This window comes from Lontra canadensis, unplaced genomic scaffold (assembly GCF_010015895.1).
Source record: "Lontra canadensis isolate GAN:19392208 unplaced genomic scaffold, GSC_riverotter_1.0 scaffold1, whole genome shotgun sequence".
Taxonomy (NCBI): domain Eukaryota; kingdom Metazoa; phylum Chordata; class Mammalia; order Carnivora; family Mustelidae; genus Lontra; species Lontra canadensis.
This window is the reverse complement of record NW_022630995.1, coordinates 119384663-119405542: the sequence shown is the minus strand read 5'-3', so window position 1 is coordinate 119405542 and position 20880 is coordinate 119384663. Positions and strand designations below refer to the sequence as shown.

The following is a 20880-nucleotide window of genomic DNA, read 5'->3' as shown; positions in this document are numbered from 1 at the left end:
AACCAAAATATAAAGCCTTTTAATGATCAGTGAATAGATGACCCACGTCAGAGATCAGGTCCTAACTCCTCCTGCAGCCAGGCTAGTCCTTGTTCAGTGAGTTCATGAAAACCACCACAACCAGGTGGTATGAAGAGTAGTTATGCAAGGGATCAATTACCTGACTCACTAAGACTGACCTCAACTGCCACTACCATAGAACCCTTTTGCCTGTGTTCCCTGTAGGCTCTACTTCTTAGCAGGCAAAGTACTGCAAGACCCCTGGATTACAGAAATGGTGATGGCAGTGGGTGTGGGGATGGAAATGGGTCATGAGGATGAAGAAGTGCACTTGTGATGAGCAATGGGTGTTGTATGGAAGTGTTGAATCACTACATTTTAAACCTGCAACTAATATTACACTGCATATTAACTGGGACTTCAATAAAAACTTTTAAAACATGGTGATGGCTGGTTCTTTGCTGTAAGAGACACTGATTCTGAATTTGCCTTGCCAGGAACACTATGCAAGATTAACCAAATGTTCATATAAATCACATGGGCTCAGGGTGCCTGGGTGGCTCAATGGGTTAAGCATCTGCCTCTGGTTAAGTGTCTGCCTTTGGCTCAGATCATGATCCAGACTACTGGGATTAAAACCCCTGCACTGGGCTCCCTGCTTGGCAGGTGGTCTGCTTCACCCACTCTCCTGCTCTCTCTCAGTCTTTCTCTCAAATAAAATCTTATTCAAAAAAAAAAAAAAATCAATCAATCACATAGCCTCTGATCCAAGAATTCACTTCAAATGGCAATGAGTGGAAGCTCAAGGCTTCATGATTAGGTAGACTCTTATTCAAACACCGTGGAAGTAACGGCTTCTTGAAACTTAATATACCAATTGTTGCCCCAGCTAAAAGCTTCTGAATTTGCAGTACTACAGGATATAAAATAGGCTCTGAACCATCAAACAATAAATGCTGTTTCCCATCTCCAGAACACAACAGATGAGGGAACCAACAAGCACAGTGGAGTGATGTCTCTTCTGCTCTCAAGGTTTTGTTTCTTATCTCAAGAACTCTGAAATCTGCTGATCTAAAGTTTCAGTACCCAAGGAAGATGTTCTTATGCCAGCAAACAAAATAACTGTTTCACTCTATTGAAAGCTGAGCTTATCAAGTTCAGTTCGATTTCCTCAGGACAGTAGAAAAACAAGAACAAGAACAGAGGCTACAGAATTGGTTGGGGGTGACTCTCCCTGGCTATCAAGGGGAAGTGAGGTTGCTACTCTAACTCTGGGAGCTAGGAAGCCCATGAGAAAAACTCAGGGGGATCTCCTGGAGTGTGTTCCCACAGTGCACATGTTACAGTTAGTAGAAGAGTCTCCCAATTTCATACAGTTGGAACTATGAGGGGCCCAGACTCTTTCAAGAATCAAAGAGGGTCAGCTTGTTAGGAACAGAACTCTGGTAAGCCAAGATACTACCCAAAGGTATGAAACCTGAAGTGAGACAGATTAGGGTGTGTGTGCTGACGCAAAATTAAAGACTGAAGCCGCCACTGATTTCCTTACTGGTTATCGGTGAGTAATAAGTACGCCCATCTTTCCCTTTAAACACCTTTTCTTTTTATCTCCTTTTCCTTTCCCCCAATCATGCAGACAGCAAGTTAGCAGGAATTAAATTTACGTTGTAAAATATCAAGAATCACAATGCAACCAGAGGCAGAAAAAAAAAAAAAAAAAACCAATGGCCCTATGGCCTGCCTCTGGATATGGTACCTCAGCTCGCATAGAGCCACTAGAAACACTGCATCAACAGATGGGATAGCAGGGTTATCTCTATATTTACATAAGTGGGGAGAGAAATGAGGTGAGAGAAAAGAAGAGAAAAGAGGTGGTTAAACTACAAAAGGCTGAGATACTCTAGTTATTTGACGGTCCCTTCCTGGGGATGGCCACCAGCATATAAACAGACTCTGGAGCTGTCACTATATGTATCATAATTCCTGTCCCCTAGCTTTGGGAGACACATAGCTGGTCTGACTAGGGTAAACTGAATGTAAAAACTGAAAAGGCAAGGCAGAGAGACTAATTCTTCAATGTGAAGTCACATTAATGGCAGGGGTCGAGGAAGAAGGTATAAAAACTGCTGATGAGATCCCGAGACCTCCTCTGGTTTCTTCTACTCAGGACCCACTTGTTCAATTCATCATTCAATGTCCAGTATGGGTTCCAAAAATGGCTTTTGTTCCCCCCCTTAAGCTAATGATTATCAGCTGATTGCAACCCAAAACATGCTAACAGGACTTCTTCTAGGAAGTGAAAAAAGGTGTGGAAAGTTCTCATTTTAACATCAAAATTATCATAATCATACATTTTCCTTGCTTCCTCTTACCCTGCTCAAGAACTCAACTCCTATTATGTTGTACTTTTGCCTTCAGAATCATGACATTAGAACCCTCATGCCTACCATGCTTTTTCATATCCTCTTATTTTGCAAGAAAGTGTACTTACTCCAATGCTTCAATTTGTTCATTTCAGCAACTGTTCCCTGTTAAGACTTTACTATGAGGCATCAGCAGTTCTTTGCAACTCGTGACACCTTACCAGTGCCAATAAAGCAAACTAAATGATTACTGATTAACAGTGGAAATGAATTTTTTCCTTGAAAGATACTTAGTATGAAAGTGTCAAGCCCAGGCTAATTCTGCTTTCCACGTGCCTTGCTTCTCCTGTCACTTAAATCCTAGATCACATGTGTACTTGTGGCAGGAGAGGCATAAGCAGTTTCAGCCCTAGCCTTCAATTCTAGATCAAGTTGTCATTAACACTAATTCACCCAACCCTTATACCCCAGATTAGAAAAGGGTTCTAGCTTGTTCCAATACACACTCTGTCCTACTCTTAGCCTTTCTGTTGTTCTAGCCCTGTTGATATCTCAGTTATTATAACTAGGCTTCTGTTTTGACACCTTTTGGAGGTTCCTAGTCTGGTCCTCATCTTGTCTCTTCCTAGGACTGGGACACCTACTTTTGATTACCAGTCCCAATCCCAAGGACAGGAATCAGGCCATGATCTAGAGCCCACTACCCACAAACAGAATTCTCTAACAGCCACTCATATATGTGTACCTGTAGGTATTTTATTCATTTACACACACACACACACACACACACACACACACACACTTTCTTTCTCCAAGATTCCATGCGCTTCTTCACCTTGAATTCGCAGTAACAAAAAGTTTGCTCTCTGGCTGTTCCACTCCTGACATGGCTTACTAAAGAGACCTTTTCTCCAAACCTGTAGTTTAGACGAGCCCGGCTCTAACATCCAGCACTACTAAGTGTGGACCCCTTCTTCTCTGTCCTGTATAATAGTAACCTCTGCCCTAGTCTAAAACTTGGCATGCTTTATCATCATAAATACAACAAAGCTCTATCATATTTTGAGATATGGTACAAGTAAGCAAACTCAAAGAATTTAGAAACAAAGCAATTAAACAGATAAATAAGAAAAGAATATTTTCTAAACGATATGGATTGTCAACTTGGTAGTACATCAATATTAAAATAACATAATATTTCCAGACATTTACATGCCCTCCCAAATTTTTTAATTACTAGATTATAATTTTAAAAGTAGAGAAAAAGACAAAGACTACATTACATTTTACAAATATACTCTTATTATAGCATATAGAAATGACCATTTCAGTCCTAAGAGTTCTAGCAGTAATTTGACACAAAGCTGATAAGGTAATGAAAGCAGTAAAACAGTATATATTTCTAGTCACATAAATTAATATCTTTTTTTTTAAGATTTTACTTATCTTTAAGTACTCTCTCCACCCAAAGTGAGTCTAAACTTACAACCCCAAGATCAAGAGTTGCATGCTCTACCAACTGAGCCATCCAGGTACCCCAATTAATATCTCTTTTGATCAATGCTGAATACTTAATTAAACTTCTAATCCTATTTAGTATCCAAAATGGGATTCCCATCACTTTCTCCGCCTTCATTATACTTCATCTTCATTGAATACCTGAATACTACATCTTCATTAAAGTTGTTCCCGTCTCTGGCTTTCTCTACCTTGATTCCTAACTAAAGATCAAGCCACTGAGATCATCCACAGGTATACGGGAAAACTTCAAAGTAGCCCAAGATTCAAGGAAAAGGGTGTGTGTACTTGCCTTAGGCCCCTTACAAGCCAAGAGAGCTACAGGAAGAACAAGTGCAATGAATAAAAAAGGAACCCCAAATACTGTGGCTAGGGAGGAAAGCCGATGAAACCTCAACATACATGTCGTTAACACAATATTTAATAATTATGTTATGCTAGAGTAATTTACTAGCTCTCTGAAATGAGAAATAATATTTTTTATCTTAACATTTTCGCCAAAGTAGAGAGTTAATAAACTCTTGTTGAATGAAAGAAAAAAAAAAATCAAGGATTCAGATGGCTAGTTGAGGAGTAGCAAATGTACTCAGCTTAGATACAATACCGTCACAAGATAGACAATTTCCAGGGAGGACCTTACTCTAACAAAACCAAATGTGATGTGAGTTCCAAGTCCTTTCCCAAAAACAACTTCCTACTGACATCAGTAAGCATAAGGCAAAATGCATCCCACATCATGTATTAATTTCATTGGCTCTTACCCTTTCACCAGGCAATTATTTTCCTTTATTCCAATTTTATATTCCTATAACCCTTTCCTCAGTGTAACACCATGCTTAATATTTATCTTTTAAAAACCCACTTTATTACAGGCATCTGGGAATGAGTTACTGGCCAGTGTATCTTCTAAATTGCTGTTTGCAGACATAGTGAGTTGAATTCTCATGAAAAAAACAGATTATGTGATAGGAAAATAAGAATGCAATTTAGTTTTACCTATAACTCCAATAAGTCAGAGGATTCTTTACTAAGGTAGTCACTTTGCCATCTTAAAATTTTTTTTTGTAAAAATAGGACTATTTTATTGACTCTTTAATGATAACAGATGATGAAATGAGACCAAACTCAAAACTTGTGTATAGTATTTATCTCTGCTACTCAGAAGGATATGAGAAAAAGTTTCAAAATGCCAAAAGTAGCATGCTATATAAACATTTCTAAGCTTTAATAAAACTGAAAAAAGCACATGCAGATGTGACTAATAGATGTAAGCATGCTAGGTATTAAATAATAACACCAAAACAACAATTAGGTACTGGAATGCAACTGGTCTTCTTCCATTAAAATAGCACTTGCTAAACAATCTTGACTGGACTGACATCAGGATATGCAAAGCAACTATTAAAATCTACACTTAAAGTAGGTGTCAACAAGCAGAGTAAGAAAAAAGGCCAGAATCTGAATATCTTTTTAAAGATCTTTCAACACTGGCAAGCAATAGTCAAAAAATGGCTCATTTATGATGAATGTATTAGGCTGAGAACATTCAAAGTGCATGTAAATCCATAAAGAAAAAGAATACGCTTTCTAAGAAAGATACAATACTCTTCTCCACGCTTTGCCTACAGATCACTAGCATTAAATATCATCATCTCAGAAAGGCTATTCACGACATTCTTCTCCTGTTGGGCCCCTACACACAAGTACATGTCCCATAGTAATGGTAGCCTCCATGCTTTTCAGCAGCTGCCATGTCCTGTCCGGCTTCCCCACACCCTCCGGAAAGTAGAAACACCTATGCCAACCCATGTGGTTGGTTAGGTTGTGCAACCTAACACAAGATGGGAATCGCTGAACCTATTTACTCTGGTGACTCAGATTTAAATCTAGGTCTCTGTGGAAAAGGAGGTGGGGAACACAAATGAACGTGCTGACACCATTCTCCACTAATATTATATAACTAAAGCAAATTCAAAAGATTTTCTGCTCTTCATAGAGGTTTTTTGGGTTTTTTTCTTCTCTTTATATAGGTTTGACCAAGAAACCAGCTTTCAGAAATGCTCAGGTCTAACTAGGTCCAGCATGGCATCAGCTACACTGAATGACCTGTGGTAAAACAATTCCCTTCTACAGAGAACTCCCCTATGGTGTCGCCATTCACACACACTGTCCTTTTCCTTCTTCCTCTAGCCTCTTCCTTAAGCTGTCACCAAGAGCTACCTCTTAGCAATAGCTTCACAATTTCAAGGTAATTTTCTTAAGATTTTATTCATGTTTGTTTGTTTGTGGGGGAGGGGCAGAGGGAGAGAGAAAATCTCAAGCCAACTGAGTGCAAAGCCAGATGTGGGGCTCAATCCCACAACCCTGAGCTCATTACCTGAGCCAAAATCAAGAGTGAGATGCTCAACCGACTAAGCTACCCAGGTACCCCATCAAGATAATTTTTTCAATGCTATTTCACTCAGAGAAAATAGAAATACTTTAAACACTGGAAACTCAGAAATAACAGAACAGTGAAAAAAAACAGTTTTCATTTTCACCAAAGAGATAACTCATTTATTTCTGGAGGTATCAAACTAAGATGAAATAAATAAAGCACACTGGTCATTAATCTGACAGGTCAAATTACTTTAAAAAGAATACAGGCTAGGAAAATCATAATTTAGTACACTTTTCAGGGTAACCTAGCTGCAAAATGCTTCAGTAGCAAAAGTAAGGTTTTCATGTTAAAAAATAGTTTTGTTTCCTAAATGTTTTATTTTATTCCTGATCCTTATCTTCATTCTTTAAATATTAAAATCAGACTATTTTTTTTCCAAGAAAAGTCACCTGATTGATAGTAAAATCAATTGATTTTATAATTTTCTATGATTTTGACATAAGTAAATTTCACAGTTTTCACTAAGGAAATTCTATCACTGTCCCTGATATTCAGATCAAACATCATCTTAAGGTTCCCCTAATCATCTCAACTAAAAGTAATCTTTCTACTTACTAAGCAGCCATAGAACTTCTGTACCTCACAGACTAATCACATACTATTATTTACTTATAAGTCTATCTTATCTTCATGGTATTACAGAGGTATTGAGAGAACTATCCACATCTTAGACATCCTTATAGCTCCACAGCACCCAGCACAGCATACTATAAAACATTTATTAAATATTTAGGAAAGAAATTATAAAATATTTAATATACATTTTTAGCATCTTTGAGAGTTTATTTACAGTTTATCATCATTTTCAGAAATAAGAACCAGGTTTTAATCCCTTACACTTGACCTAATATAGTTACTAGTCATTACAGAAATAAGTCAAGTTAAATAAATTAGGGAATCAATACACGATGATTTTTCTAAAAATAACTGATAGGGAGTTTATTTTTATTTCATGCTTATTTACTTAAATATGGCATTCATCACCTAATACTGTGTTTTAATGAGCTACATTCCACGGGGAAAATGCTTGGGTTTTAGAATCACAGAGACCCAGGCTTTTATCAAGGAAAACTGATTATGAATTTACCAAAGGATCTCTAGGGTGAAGAGAATAAAGAAACATAATAAAACATGTATTATCATTCTTTCAGTCGATAATGAATAGTTTTAGAATTCCTAAGAGTGACAGTAAACATTTATTTTCTTAAGACTTACATAATTTTGTGACAACATGCTTATTACCTAAGTACATTCATTCACTCAACAAATGCTTACTGCAGGCCAATTATATCCCTATGTATACATGTTTAGAGAATAAAACTTGCTGAAATACATTATACAATATGTGGTAATGTTCTACAGCTGTTTATTCATCTACACTATAAATACGCCTTCTGCTTTTCCACAACCTCCTTTATATTCAGTACAGTAATAGAGGGTACTTAATAAATATCTCTTGGCTAACTGTCCAATATTTCTTTCTTTATATTCTGTTACAAGAATGAAAGTTCCCAGTAAGCAAATATACTAGTGATTAAATAAAGAAGTCCAAGAAAGCAGATTAAGAAGAATGCCATGTAATTGAAATTTTACATGACCATATCCAGGGCTGTGAATGAACTTCCCAGTGAAGAAAAATCAGCCGCTTGCCTAGTTACTCGTCACCCATTTTACAGCAAATGCACGGAAGAAATGTACATCTTTGTCTGGTACCTATAGAAATAAGCATAGAATCTGAATTTGTACAACTAACCTCTTCCTCCTGAGGGGAACAAAAATATCAACATTCTTGTATTAGTCAAGATTTTTCAAAATGAGCAAGGTAATTATTCTTTTAGCAGTAAAATACAAACAAATCAGTATTATACTACAGTCATGTAAAATGTTACCACTGGGTAAAGGGTGATGGGTGAAGGGTACATGGATTCTATGATTTCTGCAACTTCCTATACGTTTATAATTATTTCAAAATTAAAATACAGGGATGCCTGCATTGCTCAGTCAGTTAAGCATCTGCCTTTGGCTCAGGTCACGATCCCAAAGTCCTGGGATTGAGTCCCCCATCAGGCTCCTTGCTCAGCAGGAAGCCTGCTTCTCCCTCTGCTTGTGCTTGAGCTCTCTCTGACAAGTAAACAAAATCTTTAAAAAAAAAAATTTGAAGTGTATATATATATATTATATATGTATATAATATATATATATACACATATACCCATACACACACATACACACACATATATATATAAGGAAATGCAATTTGAATAAATGTTAGAAAGTTTAAAACAAATATATAAATTGCTTTTCTAAATTCAAATACTTAAAATGTACTGAGATCTGAATATTTTGAGACAATACTTGTGGGATTTTTTTTAAAGATTATATTTTATTTAATTAATCTCTACACCCAACTTGAGACTTGAACTCACAACCCCAAGATCAAGAGCCACATGCTCCACTGACTGAGCTAGTCAGGTGCTCCATTTGTGGGATTCCTCTTAAAGTGTTGGGTTCTATTGCTTGCTTCAGCAGCACACATATTAAAATTCGAACGATACAGAGAAGATTAGCTGGGCCCTGCGTAAGGATGACACATGAAGTGTTGAGTCCTATATACAATAATTAATCACCTCCTAAATTATAAAGTAAAATTTATGTGTGTGGATGCTTTACTTAGAGCAAGGCAATAAACCTACAAGGTTCTATGCAGATATAAACAAATCAGTCATCCCCCTGCCAACATAATTTTGGCATGAGTGTTTAATATCAATAATGGCTAAGTATAACACTATGTCAACTATACTACAATAAATACAATGGCTAGGTATCAGATGCTTACTTTTCTTAGGCTAATATTAAATTAATTGCCCTCTTTAAGTCCATACTGGCTGGAGAAGAGGGAAATGAGCTAGGAAGAAACATACAGGAAGAGGAAGCTAAAACTAATATTTTAAAATGCAGTGAATCTGGGGCACCTCAGTGGTGCAGGTGGTTAAGTATTGGACTCTTGGTTTTGTCTCAGGTCATAATCTCGGGGTTGTGGGATTAAGCCCTGCATAGGCACTGCACTCAGCACAGTCTGCTTGAGACTCTCCCTCTACCCCTCCCTGCAGCATGTATCTATTCATTTTTTATTTTTATTAAAGATTTTTATTTATTTATTTGACAGAGATCACAAGTAGGCAGAGAGGCAGGCAGAGAGAGAGAGGAGGAAGCAGGCTCCCCGAGGAGCAGAGAGCCCAATGTGGGGCTCGATCCCAGAACTCTGACCTGAGCCAAAGACTGGGGCTTTAACCCCCTGAGCCACCCAGGCACCCCAGCATGTATCTATTTAAATAAACTTTTTTTTTTTTTTTTAAAGAGCAAATTCATTAAGTGTTGATGACACACCTTTTATTCGGGTCAGAGAGTACCCTGTAACAGGATCCCTACCACAACATAGGTACCAAGGGCTTAAGGACTCAGGAAAGCAAACAGAACTAGTGTCAGAACTCAACTATCACGATTATCTGAGGGACCTGCAGTGCAAAGGACTGCCAACAGATGAAGAACCAGGGGCCAGACAGGACAGGTCACGGGCCCTAAAGTAACACAGCTCTGTAGTGACAGAGGCAGTACAAGAATTGAAATCCCTTAATTTCTGGGACTCTGAAGTGCCATTATAAATAGACACTTATCTTTCATAAGTAGTAATAAAGAATACTTTAAAGGGATTAGGCCATACACAAAAGAATCAAATAACTGTAATTAGTTTATTAGGAAAAAAAAAAAATCTCACCCAGTAGTCTTCTAGACTCCACGATACAAGTACCATACTTTAAACCCACTATAGCTTCACATGAATATAGCTGGCTTACAGTTACTAATCTAAGCTTGTAACTTCACTGAAATGGATAATGACATTACCATCTAAGATTCTGTTTTCCTAAGGCCTAACAGTGTCTGCTATTGGGTCAGCATAGCAAACAGAAAGGGCACACCCACAAGTCTCAGGCGTGCCTGGGTAGCACAGCACCTGACCGCCATGGTGCTCTTCGCGGAACAGCACAATGATACACTGTACTTAAAATAACTAAATGCATTACTATTGTCCCAAGTCATACACTAATATACCATACACAAATAGAAGATGGTGAAAATTTTTTTTTTAATTTGTGGGAGAAAACTTAGACCTAAGTCACTAACAATTGTCCTTGACGTAAGAAAACCAACGTACATATTTAATAGTAAGACCATTCAGAGAAATAAAATGAAGGCCCTACTCACACATAACCATTAAAAAGCAACAACAAACACTCAAACCCAAAGCAACACATTCAGCACATAGCAAAATTACCATTTTGTTGGTCAAAATAAAAATAGTACCCACATTAAGCAGACTAAGATATACCAAGTATTTCACATACTAAAAAACCAACAGGCCTATCAAAATAGACTTCAACACTATTAAAGATCAATAATCCAGTATTTATGATTATACATAAGACAGCCTACTGCACGCGATGATTTTTAGTTAAACAGAAATGGAAGAAAATTCCCATCACCAACATATGTTACTTGAAATGCTTTGCCTCGGGATGCCTGGGTGTCTCAGTCAGTCAAGCACCTGCCTTCCGCTCAGGTCATGATCCCAATGTCCTGGCATCAAGTTCTACATCAGGCTCCTTGCTCAGTGGGGAGCCTGCTTCTCCCTCTGCCTGCAGCTCACGCTGGTTATGCTCCTGCATGTGCTCTCTCTCTTTCTCTCGCTCTGCGCGCTCTCTGGCAAATAAATAAATAAAATAAAATAAATTAAAGTCCTTGCCTCATCTTACAGCGAATACAATTAGGGTCTCCCAATGTCTTTCCCCTGTAGGCCCAAAGACATGCAGGCATGGGGTGCCTGGGTGAGTCAGTTAAATGTCTGCTTTCAGCTCAGAGGCCCAGAGGCCCAGGATAGAGCCCCATGTCTGGCTACCTGCTCCGCAGGAAATCAGCCTCTCCCTCTACCCCTCCTTCTGCTCCTTCTCTCTCTCTTGCTCTCTCTCTCTATCAAACAAAGAGATAAAATATTAAAAAACAAAACCCAAACAAAGACATGCAGGTATTATGGCACAGGCAGAATGGATGGTAGAAGCCAGAGATGTAAGGACTGAGAGACTCAAGAGTTACTGGCAAGGTTTCCAGGCTTGAGAGGATACCTAGATGTTGTGGAGCTGAAGAGTCCCTGCTGGAGCAGCCACTTCTACAGACTCAGTGCTGAGCACAAAAAACCCACGGGCCTGCACCATCATAGTGCAGTAAATAAACCAACTCTAATTGTTTGTTCAACCAAATGAAACATGCTAAGAAATATTGTGGATTTTATTTCTGGTACTAGACATTTCACACTCTGCTCCTGCTTGAGTTGTTTATAGAAAGGATATTCTAGAACTATCAGTGTCTTGTTTATTAAAGATTCAAGGGCTCAGTAATAAAATAATCTCAAAAAAATTCCCACCTGGGGTGTTTGGGTGGCTCAGCTGGTTAAGCAACTGCCTTCGGCCCAGGTCATAGTCCTGGAGTCCCAGGATGGAGTCCCGCATCCGGCTCCCTGCTCAGCAGGGAGTCTGCTTCTCCCTCTGACCCTCCCCATTCTCATGCTCTCTTTCTCTCAAATAAATAAATAAAATCTAAAAAAAAAATTCCCACCAAAGAAAGGAAAACTGAAGTGCAAATAAGCCACAAATTATGCAATAACCCCCATCTATTTAGCCTAGAGAGAGATCATCTACGTTTCTTTGTTACATTTACATTCATTTATAATGAATGAATGAAAGAATTTCCAAAGTATTGGCATTTCTTGAGCTTGTGATTACAGAAAGGATAAGGCAGCAGAAAAAGATGTTAAGAGATTTGGGGGAAGTTTGCCTGTGGGTTTCAGGGAAACGGAATTAAAGAGCAAGCAGAGGCTGGCACATAGATGTCCACGTGATCATTCACCAAGTATTTACTGAACACTTATTATGCACGGCTCACTGCTTGGGCACTAAATGCACAGTGATCAGCAAAACAGAATCCACATTCACATGAGGTAGCAGTCACTACGCAGTACTGTTGAGTATCTCTTACCCAGTTTGCAATAATTACTCCATTTTCAGCAATTCTAAAATTCGACAGACATTAATTCAATGAAATACGAATTCGGAGGTTTTAAAAAAAAATCTAGGATCTCAGCCTAGGAGAGGAGACAAACAATGCAGCTATTAAGTACGGGTATGACAGTGCTAAGGGAACATAGGGGAGGGGCAATTCAGCACCATTCCCAGAAGAAGTAAAGTCTTAAGGTAGGAGAGGTGGCGTACTTCAGAAACCTCAAGTTGGAGACAGGAATGCACCTCAGTCCATGGAGAGGACCCACTTTAGGCTCAAACTACCTGAGCTCAGAAGTCAAAGTCCTCATACTGGCCTGCTGGGTCTGTAAGGCACCGCCACAGGCCTGACCCCAGCTCTGACCTGCCTCCAGCCAACCCCTTCCTGTTTTCTAAACATCAGCACCTGCTCTGCTCGCAAATCTAAAACTCTCACTCCTGAGAAAACTTCAAGTCTCTGCTCAGATGTCACGGAAACAGAGGCCTTCTCATACAGCCCTCTATAAACGGCACCAGCACCCACACCAGCAACCTACTGTTCGCTACCTCCTCACCCAGCCTTATGTTGCTCAAGGTACTTATTACCAACTGATAATAGTATACACTTGTCATCTGTCCCCCTCTAGAATTTAAGCTCCTTCATAAAACTCTCTCACCTAGCACTCTGCAGAGCAGACAGCAGACACTCAAATCTTTTTTTAAGATTTTTATTTATTTATTTATTTTTGATATTTTATTTAAGAGAAAGAGAGAGCACCAGAGGGGAGGAGCAGATGGAGAAGCAGACTCCCTGCTGAGCCTCCAGGACCCTGGGATCACAACCTGACCCAAAGGCAGACGCTTAAATGAATGAGCCACCCAGGCGCCCCAAAATCTTTTTTTTTTTTTTAAGTGAACAAATGAATGGCTGTCAGAGATGAGACCAGAAAAGCTAGAGCCAGGTCACAAAGAGCTTTGTACAGACTAGAACCCCATGCTTTAATGGCTCTTTGATGACTTAGGACCTATTAAAAGATTTTTTTTAAAGATTTTATTTATTTATTTGACAGACAGAGATCACAAGTAGGCAGAGAGGCCGGCAGAGAGAGAGAGGGAGAAGCAGGCTTCCCGCTGAGCAGAGAGCCCGATGTGGGGCTTGATCCCAGGACCCTGGGATCATGACCTGAGCCGAAGGCAGAGGCTTTAACCCACTGAGCCACCCAGGTGCCCCTATTAAAAGATTTTAAAGAGGAAAAAAATTGCATATTGAAAAGATCACAACTGTGCATTTTTCAAAATTAGAAAAGAAAAGGGTATTTGTTCCAGAAAGGGTGTGAGAGAAATTGATGAACAGAGGTGAGACTACAGCTAAGGAAAGCATGTATAGAAGAGCACTGTAATATTTCAACAGAGAAATACAGGCCAGAATAAAGAAAGGCCTCTGAGGAGGAAAAGGTAGAGGAGAAATACTTAGGAGATAAAAGCAACTTGACAGGAAGTGGAAACTGAGGAAGACAAAGGAAAGGAAGATGAAAGCCAGGTGTCCACCTAGCGACACACTAGATGCAAACGGAACAGTATTTCCTCAAACTAAAAAGACAGGAGGCGGGTGGAAAAGATTATGAGTTAAGGCTTGGGCAGGTGGAGGCTGATGTGCCTATGGAACATCTCAGTTGCGTATGTCTAAACTAGCAGTTGGATATATGAATCTAGAGCTAAGTAAGTAAGGTTTAGACTGGTAAAATAAATAAGTGATAGTTAAGAATGTATGCTCAAATATCAAAAATGCACCACTTTTTAATTATATTTAAATGATTAACCTACAAATGTGTTGTCACTCCATATGGAAAAACTAAAAACCATTTTATCTTCCAGAATAAAATCAGCACTCTAGATGGCATTAATGCTTATGCATTAGTATATAAAAAACAAAACTTGACAAACAGCAAAAAAGAACCCCAAATATACTTAATCAAAAATATACAGGAAAATTAGCCTTCTAGTTTTCTAATTTTTCTAGAAGTAAGGCTACAATCATTTATGTATTAACACTTCTTACAAATTCCTGCATGAGTTCAAAGTCTACAAGACTGAATTATTTCAGTCTCTCTCTCTTTTTTTTTAAGTCCAAGGAAAAGTTGAAGAAATGCTTCATAACTTGAGGTTTTCTAAATTCTGAATTTTTACGAAAAAAAAACAAAGCTTTACGTAGCTTTTTCTGAGGCACTTTTTAAAAATGTCAACAGCTGAGTTTTAGAATTCTCTAATGACTCCTCTCAAAAAAGCAATTCTAATAACATGAAAGGCAATTTCATAATAAGAAATCAACATTCTTTGAATGCTACAGCTTTCACAGTGAGATCATAACTGATGACCAAGTCAGGAAAAAAAAAAAAAAAAAAAGGAAAATTGTTCAGCAATATAGGTCATAAACTTCCTATGTTGGTTCAAACACTATTGAAAATGAGAGTTAAAAAGTCGAAAATGGGGGTGCCTGGGTGGCTCAGGGGGTTAAAGCCTCTGCCTTCGGCTCAGGTCATGATCCCAGGGTCCTGGGATTGAGCCCCACACCGGGCTCTCTGCTCAACGGGGAGCCTGCTTCCTTCTCTCTCTGCCTGCCTCTCTGCCTACTTGTGATCTGTCAAATAAATAAATAAAATCTTTAAAAAAAAAAAAAAAGTAGAAAATGTTAAAGGACCACTACATGCATAATAATGGCTAACAGCTTAATAACTGACAATAATAAGTACTGACAAGGATGCAGAGCAACAGAAATTCTCTTAACATTGCTTGGAGGAATGCAAAATAGTAGTCATTTTGGAAAAGTTTGGCGATTCAATATAGTTACTGCAAATGACAAATACATACTTCTTCTAGGACCACGTAATCCCACTGCTAGGTACAAACTCAAAACTGAAAACATTTGCTCCTCACATTGTTTATAGCAGCTACATTCATAACTGACCCAAACTAGGCATGACTCAAGATACCTTAATATAGGCCATGAGAATAGTACTGATGCTGCAATAACTAGCAAATACCACAAATCAGGGTTTTTTTCCTTTGGAGAGCACATCGTTACAACATTTGTCAGCATACCACTGATGCATGCTGATACCACTGATACATACATACCACTGATACACACACTGGTACACAAACCATTGATGCAGGGGCGCCTGGGTGGCTCAGTGGGTTAAGCCTCTGCCTTTGGCTCAGGTCATAATCTTAGAGTCCTGGGATGGGGGGGGGGACGCGCATCGGGCTCTCTGCTCAATAGGGAGCCTGCTTCCCCCTCTCTCTTCCTGCCTCTCTAGCTACTTGAGATCTGTCAAATAGATAAAATCTTAAAAAAAAAAATTATACAAACTATTATTATATTATACTGATATTATACTGATACATGCAACAACTTAATGAATAACAAAATCATTATGCTACAGGAAAGAAGACATAAGAGACTACATACTGTAGGATTTCACTTACACGATATTCTAGAAAAAAGTATAGAGCCATGAATTCTATTAATAGTTGCCAGGGGCTGGGGGCAGGGGGAGAGAACCTTTTGGTGTGAAGGAAATGTTTTGTATCTTCACTGTGGTGATTATCCAATTGTATACATTTGTGAAAACTTTTACTGCATGTAAATTATACTTCATTAAATCTGATGACAAAAATTAGAATAGCAGTCATTTATCTCTTAATGCCTTTATGGATGATAAATGCATCATACACACAAAAGGAGAACTGGAACTTAGCAGAAATGTCAGGAAGGCAGATTTTAACTTACATAAACAGAAAAAGATTTAAAATGTTGAAAAAAGAAGTGAACTTGTGGGGCGCCTGGGTGGCTCAGTGGGTTAAGCCTCTGCCTTCGGCTCAGGTCATGATCTCGGGGTTCTGGGATCAAGCCCCGCATGGGGCTCTCTGCTCGGCAGAGAGCCTGCTTCCCCCTCTCTGCCTGCCTCTCTGCCTGCTTGTGAACTCTCTCTCTGTCAAATAAATAAATAATGTCTTTAAAAAAAAAAAGAAGAAGTGAACTTGTAATGACATAGGTATGAAAATCAGAGGCTGGATGATCCATCCAAGGATGCCACAGAAATGGCCCTACTTTGGGTGTGATTTCAGTTTAGTATCATTAAGAGATGTCAGCATCACTAAGATCTCTTCCTACTTGGGAGTCAGTGGCTCTAAAATTCCATGATATAGTATGTCATGATAATCACAGATCCACTTTTAACAAAACATAAATTACTCATTTTAACATCAAGCGAATGTTATCATTGATTCAAAGCATAGAGTAGCCTTTTTGCTAATGGTGCTGGCTCTGACCTTAGGCAGCCTAGTTTGAAGAGTTGGCCTACCAGTGGCTGTGGGACTTTGACAAGCATCTCTAAATATCTATTTTTCTCACCTGTAAAATGGCGTTAACATTTTCCTAAGGGTTCATGAATGCATGAAAAAGGATTTCTATGTGCTAAACTCTCAATAATAAAAATTTCTTAGCCATAACTCCAAGTAAAGGATATAAATTATCAAATCTCTAAGAATTTTACCTTCCAAACTCAGGAGATTTATTAATTATATATCCACTAGTTCATAAACTTTTGTGGAGCCATCTTTTAAGAATGTGATGACTCTACAGACTCTTTATCCAGAAAAAATCCAAATATATGCTACATTCTGCATAGGATTTCTAACAATTCAAAGACCCTCTGAAGCACATGCATTAAATTAAGAAAACTTGCTGTAAACTCTTAAAATTGTAAAGTTTAAGAATTTCCAAGTAGATAATCCAACTAATATTGAAATACTATGTTGTCATTATTCTTTTCCGGTTTATAGATATTGCAAGATCAGACGTCATGTTTTATAATTCATATCTCCTTTTTGCAGAAATTTTAAGTTAGAAATCTAACATTTTTACATGAATCAATTTCAACTCAGAAAGAGAAACTAGTATAAATCTGTATTTCTAGCAGTTTGAGAATGAATAGTTCAAAGTATAGCATGCATTACTGTGCTCAAAAATTCTAGCAAGAGTTCTCAAGTCAGTCTAATGCAGTATGTATTTCTAAATATAAAAAAAATACCAAGCCATTTCCTGTACTTGGTGTCCGACCGTAAAGTTTTCTGTTGTTTTTTTTTTAAAGCAGGATTTATGTTTTGCTAGACCTGTTTGTTTTTTTTAACCAACATATTTTTGGTTCTGTTTTACATTATGTTTGTTATATTAGCCTAATGGTGGAAACTAATTGTTCTAAACCTGCTCTCAAACAATTCCAACCTGGAAACATACTGCCATCTCAAAGCAAAAGGTTTTGTTATTTCTTTTTTTAATTGTTTGGTTTTCAGACTACAACACCATTTGGCACTAATCAACTCATGCCCATTACTGAACAAAAAATTGTTTTTCCTATGCATTAGCATCATTTTCCCACAGGAAACAACCATTTTTTAAGGCGCTGGAAGTAGAGACAAGGATTCACTCATATAGTAAACATCCTTTCAATCAGGTTTTATCAGGTTATTTCAACGAAAAGAGAACCTAATGCCGTGGATCTCAGAATTCAATGGTACAAACCAATGAAATGCTGCACCTGAGGATCAAGCACTGGCCAGGTGGGCCAAATGGCTCTTGGTAGGAAAGGTCACATCTGCTTTCTGAACCCTATGGTAACTGTGAGTATTTGCGAGGCCATCACATCCCATGTACAAGAGAATAAACGGGCAAACACACACCCCAGGAGCATCTTGGTTCCTTGCATAAACGAAGGGTTTTCAGCACAGGGCGTTGGGGGAGAGCAGGGCTCGGCAATGAGCAGGAGAGGCCCGCAGCCCGGGAGACAGCGCCCGAGGGATGGAGGCCTCTCTTGGCTGCGCACGGGCGCTGGGGGCTCCGGCAGCTCAGACCCCGCGGGGTCTGGAAAAGGGGCCCTCACCAGACCCCGATCCTTGGACCACCAGGTTACACCTTCACTGCTCATAGGGGCAACATCCAGCCCTCTCCTCCCCCGCTGCCCCCCAAAATACCCCAACATCGCTCCCCACCGCCAGCCGCGCGTGACCCCAACCCCGACCCCACCGCGACGGCGCCCTCTCCAGGCCGCGGTGGAGGACACCAGGCAGACGGCCAGCCCGGGTGGTAGCGGCGGCTCGGGGCAGCGCGGTCCCAGGGGAGGGCGGCAGCTGGGCCGCGGCCTGTCCGCAGGGCCAGCGGGCACAGGGCCGCGAATGGGCAGCGCCTCCGCCCCGCACAAACAAAGCGGCCGCGGGGCGCGGGGAGGGGTAGGGGGCGCTGAGAGGGGGGCACTCACCGGAGGGCGGGCGGGCGCGGGCGGGCCTGGCCCGGGAGCGGGGACCGCGGAGGGCCCGAGTGCGCGCCGGCGACGGGGAGGGGGCGGCGGGCGCGGCGTCCGCGGCGGGGCCCGGGAGCCCCGCGGCGGGACACAGAGCCGCGGGCCGGCCTCGATTCTGCGGCCGCGAGGTGCGGGAACCGGTCTGCCGGGGCGGGCAGCGGCGCTAGGCGGCCGGGGCAGCGACGCCGCCGCCTTTCCCTTCTCCTGCCCGGGTCCCTGCTGCCCCGCGACCTCCTCCTCGCTGGGTCCCCGCCGCCGCCGCCGCCTCAGCCTCGGCGCTTCTCGAGCTTCTCCTCTCCATCAAGGCCGGGCCGACCCGCAGGGACCATCCCGGAAAGTGAGGGCTTGTTGCCGTTTCCCGCAGCTGTTGGTGGCCATCTTTAATCCTCCTCCTCCTCCTCCTCCTGCTTTCTCCACCTCCCGCTGGCTGCCTGACTGACTGACTCTGGATCCTCCTCTTTCTCCTCCTGCTCCTCCTACTGAGCCGGCCGCAGAAATTGCAGCCACTCTTCCTCTCTCCCCTCCTGCCTTTCCTTCCTCTTTCCTACTTCCTTCCCTTCCCCCGGCTTCCCGCGTTCCCCCTCACTCTTACTGGCCGCCTTCACCCTCTAACGCCGGCAGCGGCCGCTGGGTTCTCTCAGCGGGAGTTCGGCCGCGTTTTCACTCTTGCCCCTCTCCCCACTTCCCTTCCAGACGCACACACCCCGGCTTCCTTCCCCTCGCCCTGCACTCCGCTGCTCCCGTTTTCCTCTCCCAACTCACTGCCCCTCTCCCGTGGTTCTCACCCTCCTCGGTTCCAATTTCTCAAAGACTCAGCTGTGAACGGACAGCTGGGTCCTGCTCTCCTTAACCCTACACCCATTTGCTGGATGCCGTCAGGCGGCAATGGAAGAAGGGAACACTGCGTTAATTTTACTCTAGCTGGAGTACAAAAGGACTGCCCACGCTAGCTATTTTACTACGCAGCTTTGAAACTCCTGGATGGTGTCGTGTTTGGCTCCGGTCCATTATTGGACCGAATTGTTGAAGAGCCCAGTCTCAAATGTTGCCTTTCCTCGGTGACCTTGAGCCAGTTGCCCTAAAATTTTAGGGTTCTTTACCCCCCCTTCCCATAAAGGATATTTATACCTTTGCAGTCCTAACAAACACAGTTTAGACCAAATTAATACGCTTTGGTAAACCCAGAACTACAGAGTGTCACAGTGTCACAGTTTGTCCTTCTGTTGTCTGTTCCTGATCAAGCCAGTAGACAATCGGGCAAGCCTCAGTTCTGGCAGTGGAGGCAAACTGAGTCAGCAATTACGAGTGGAGACTCTGAAACAGGCTTAGAGTGGGGAAGTGGTAACATTGTTCTAATGACCAATTTGGTTTTCCTAACACTGCAATCTACAGAAGCTTGTGAATTTCCTCCTCGGAATATGAAGCAAGGGGGACTTGCTGTTGGCTTCTTTTTAACTATTTTGTCTTTGGCAAGTTGAATCCACTTGTAAGGATCCACACAAGATTCAGCACTGCGGCCAAATACAGGGGATATTATATGTGAGCATGTGGAGCTGGGGGCTCACAGTTTCTGCTCCTTAGGGATAGTGGAGCCTTACCCTTTCAGAATAAGAGGACCAGATGTGTTCAAAGGTTACACTCCTTTAGCAGTCCCAATAGGAGAAATGTTCTCAAATGTAGTTCTAGATGCTACTTCAAACTACTTCAAAATGAGTAATTTTTTAGTTTAAATCTAAAATGATGTTATCATAAAAACGAGTTTCAAAGCTCTCTGAAGAGTATGTTCAATAAAAAATATTAGTATGCTTTGGGGGGTCGGGGAGGTGGGGTTCTATTTCTTTGATCCTCACAAAGTAACCTGTACCCAGTTAGGTTCTAGATTTCAGTTGCCGTCTTTCAAACCAGTAATTCTATTTGATATCGACAACCTGCATCAGCATCTCAGACTCTTTCAAACCCAAATAAAGTCTTTCAGACAGCTTTGCATCTCAATTCCAAATACATTTTAGAATAAATTACTAAAAACAAAGCAACTTTTAAAAAAAGCACCTATATATTTGTGTGTGTGTGTGTGTGTGTGTGTGTGTTTGTGTTTTCTTTTTGGCCATTCTATG

The 20880-nt window shown here is 40.7% G+C and overlaps 1 protein-coding gene and 1 non-coding gene across 4 annotated transcripts in view; one reads left to right on the top strand and one right to left on the bottom strand.

Moving 5' to 3' along the window:
- Nucleotides 1–18744, bottom strand: part of WDFY3 (WD repeat and FYVE domain containing 3) — a 280545-nt gene extending 261801 nt beyond the window's left edge. For 2 of the 3 annotated variants that reach the window (XM_032862480.1, XM_032862488.1), the window contains exon 1: nucleotides 18725–18742. The gene's annotated coding sequence lies outside the window, so the exon portion shown is untranslated. Of the gene's footprint in view, nucleotides 1–18724 lie in introns of all 3 variants that reach the window. The other variant, XM_032862498.1, reaches the window with a different exon arrangement.
- LOC116871702 lies at nucleotides 8839–8942 on the top strand. Its single transcript, XR_004383486.1, has one exon. It is a non-coding gene; the product is annotated as a U6 spliceosomal RNA (small nuclear RNA).
- Nucleotides 18745–20880: the final 2136 nt, after the last annotated feature.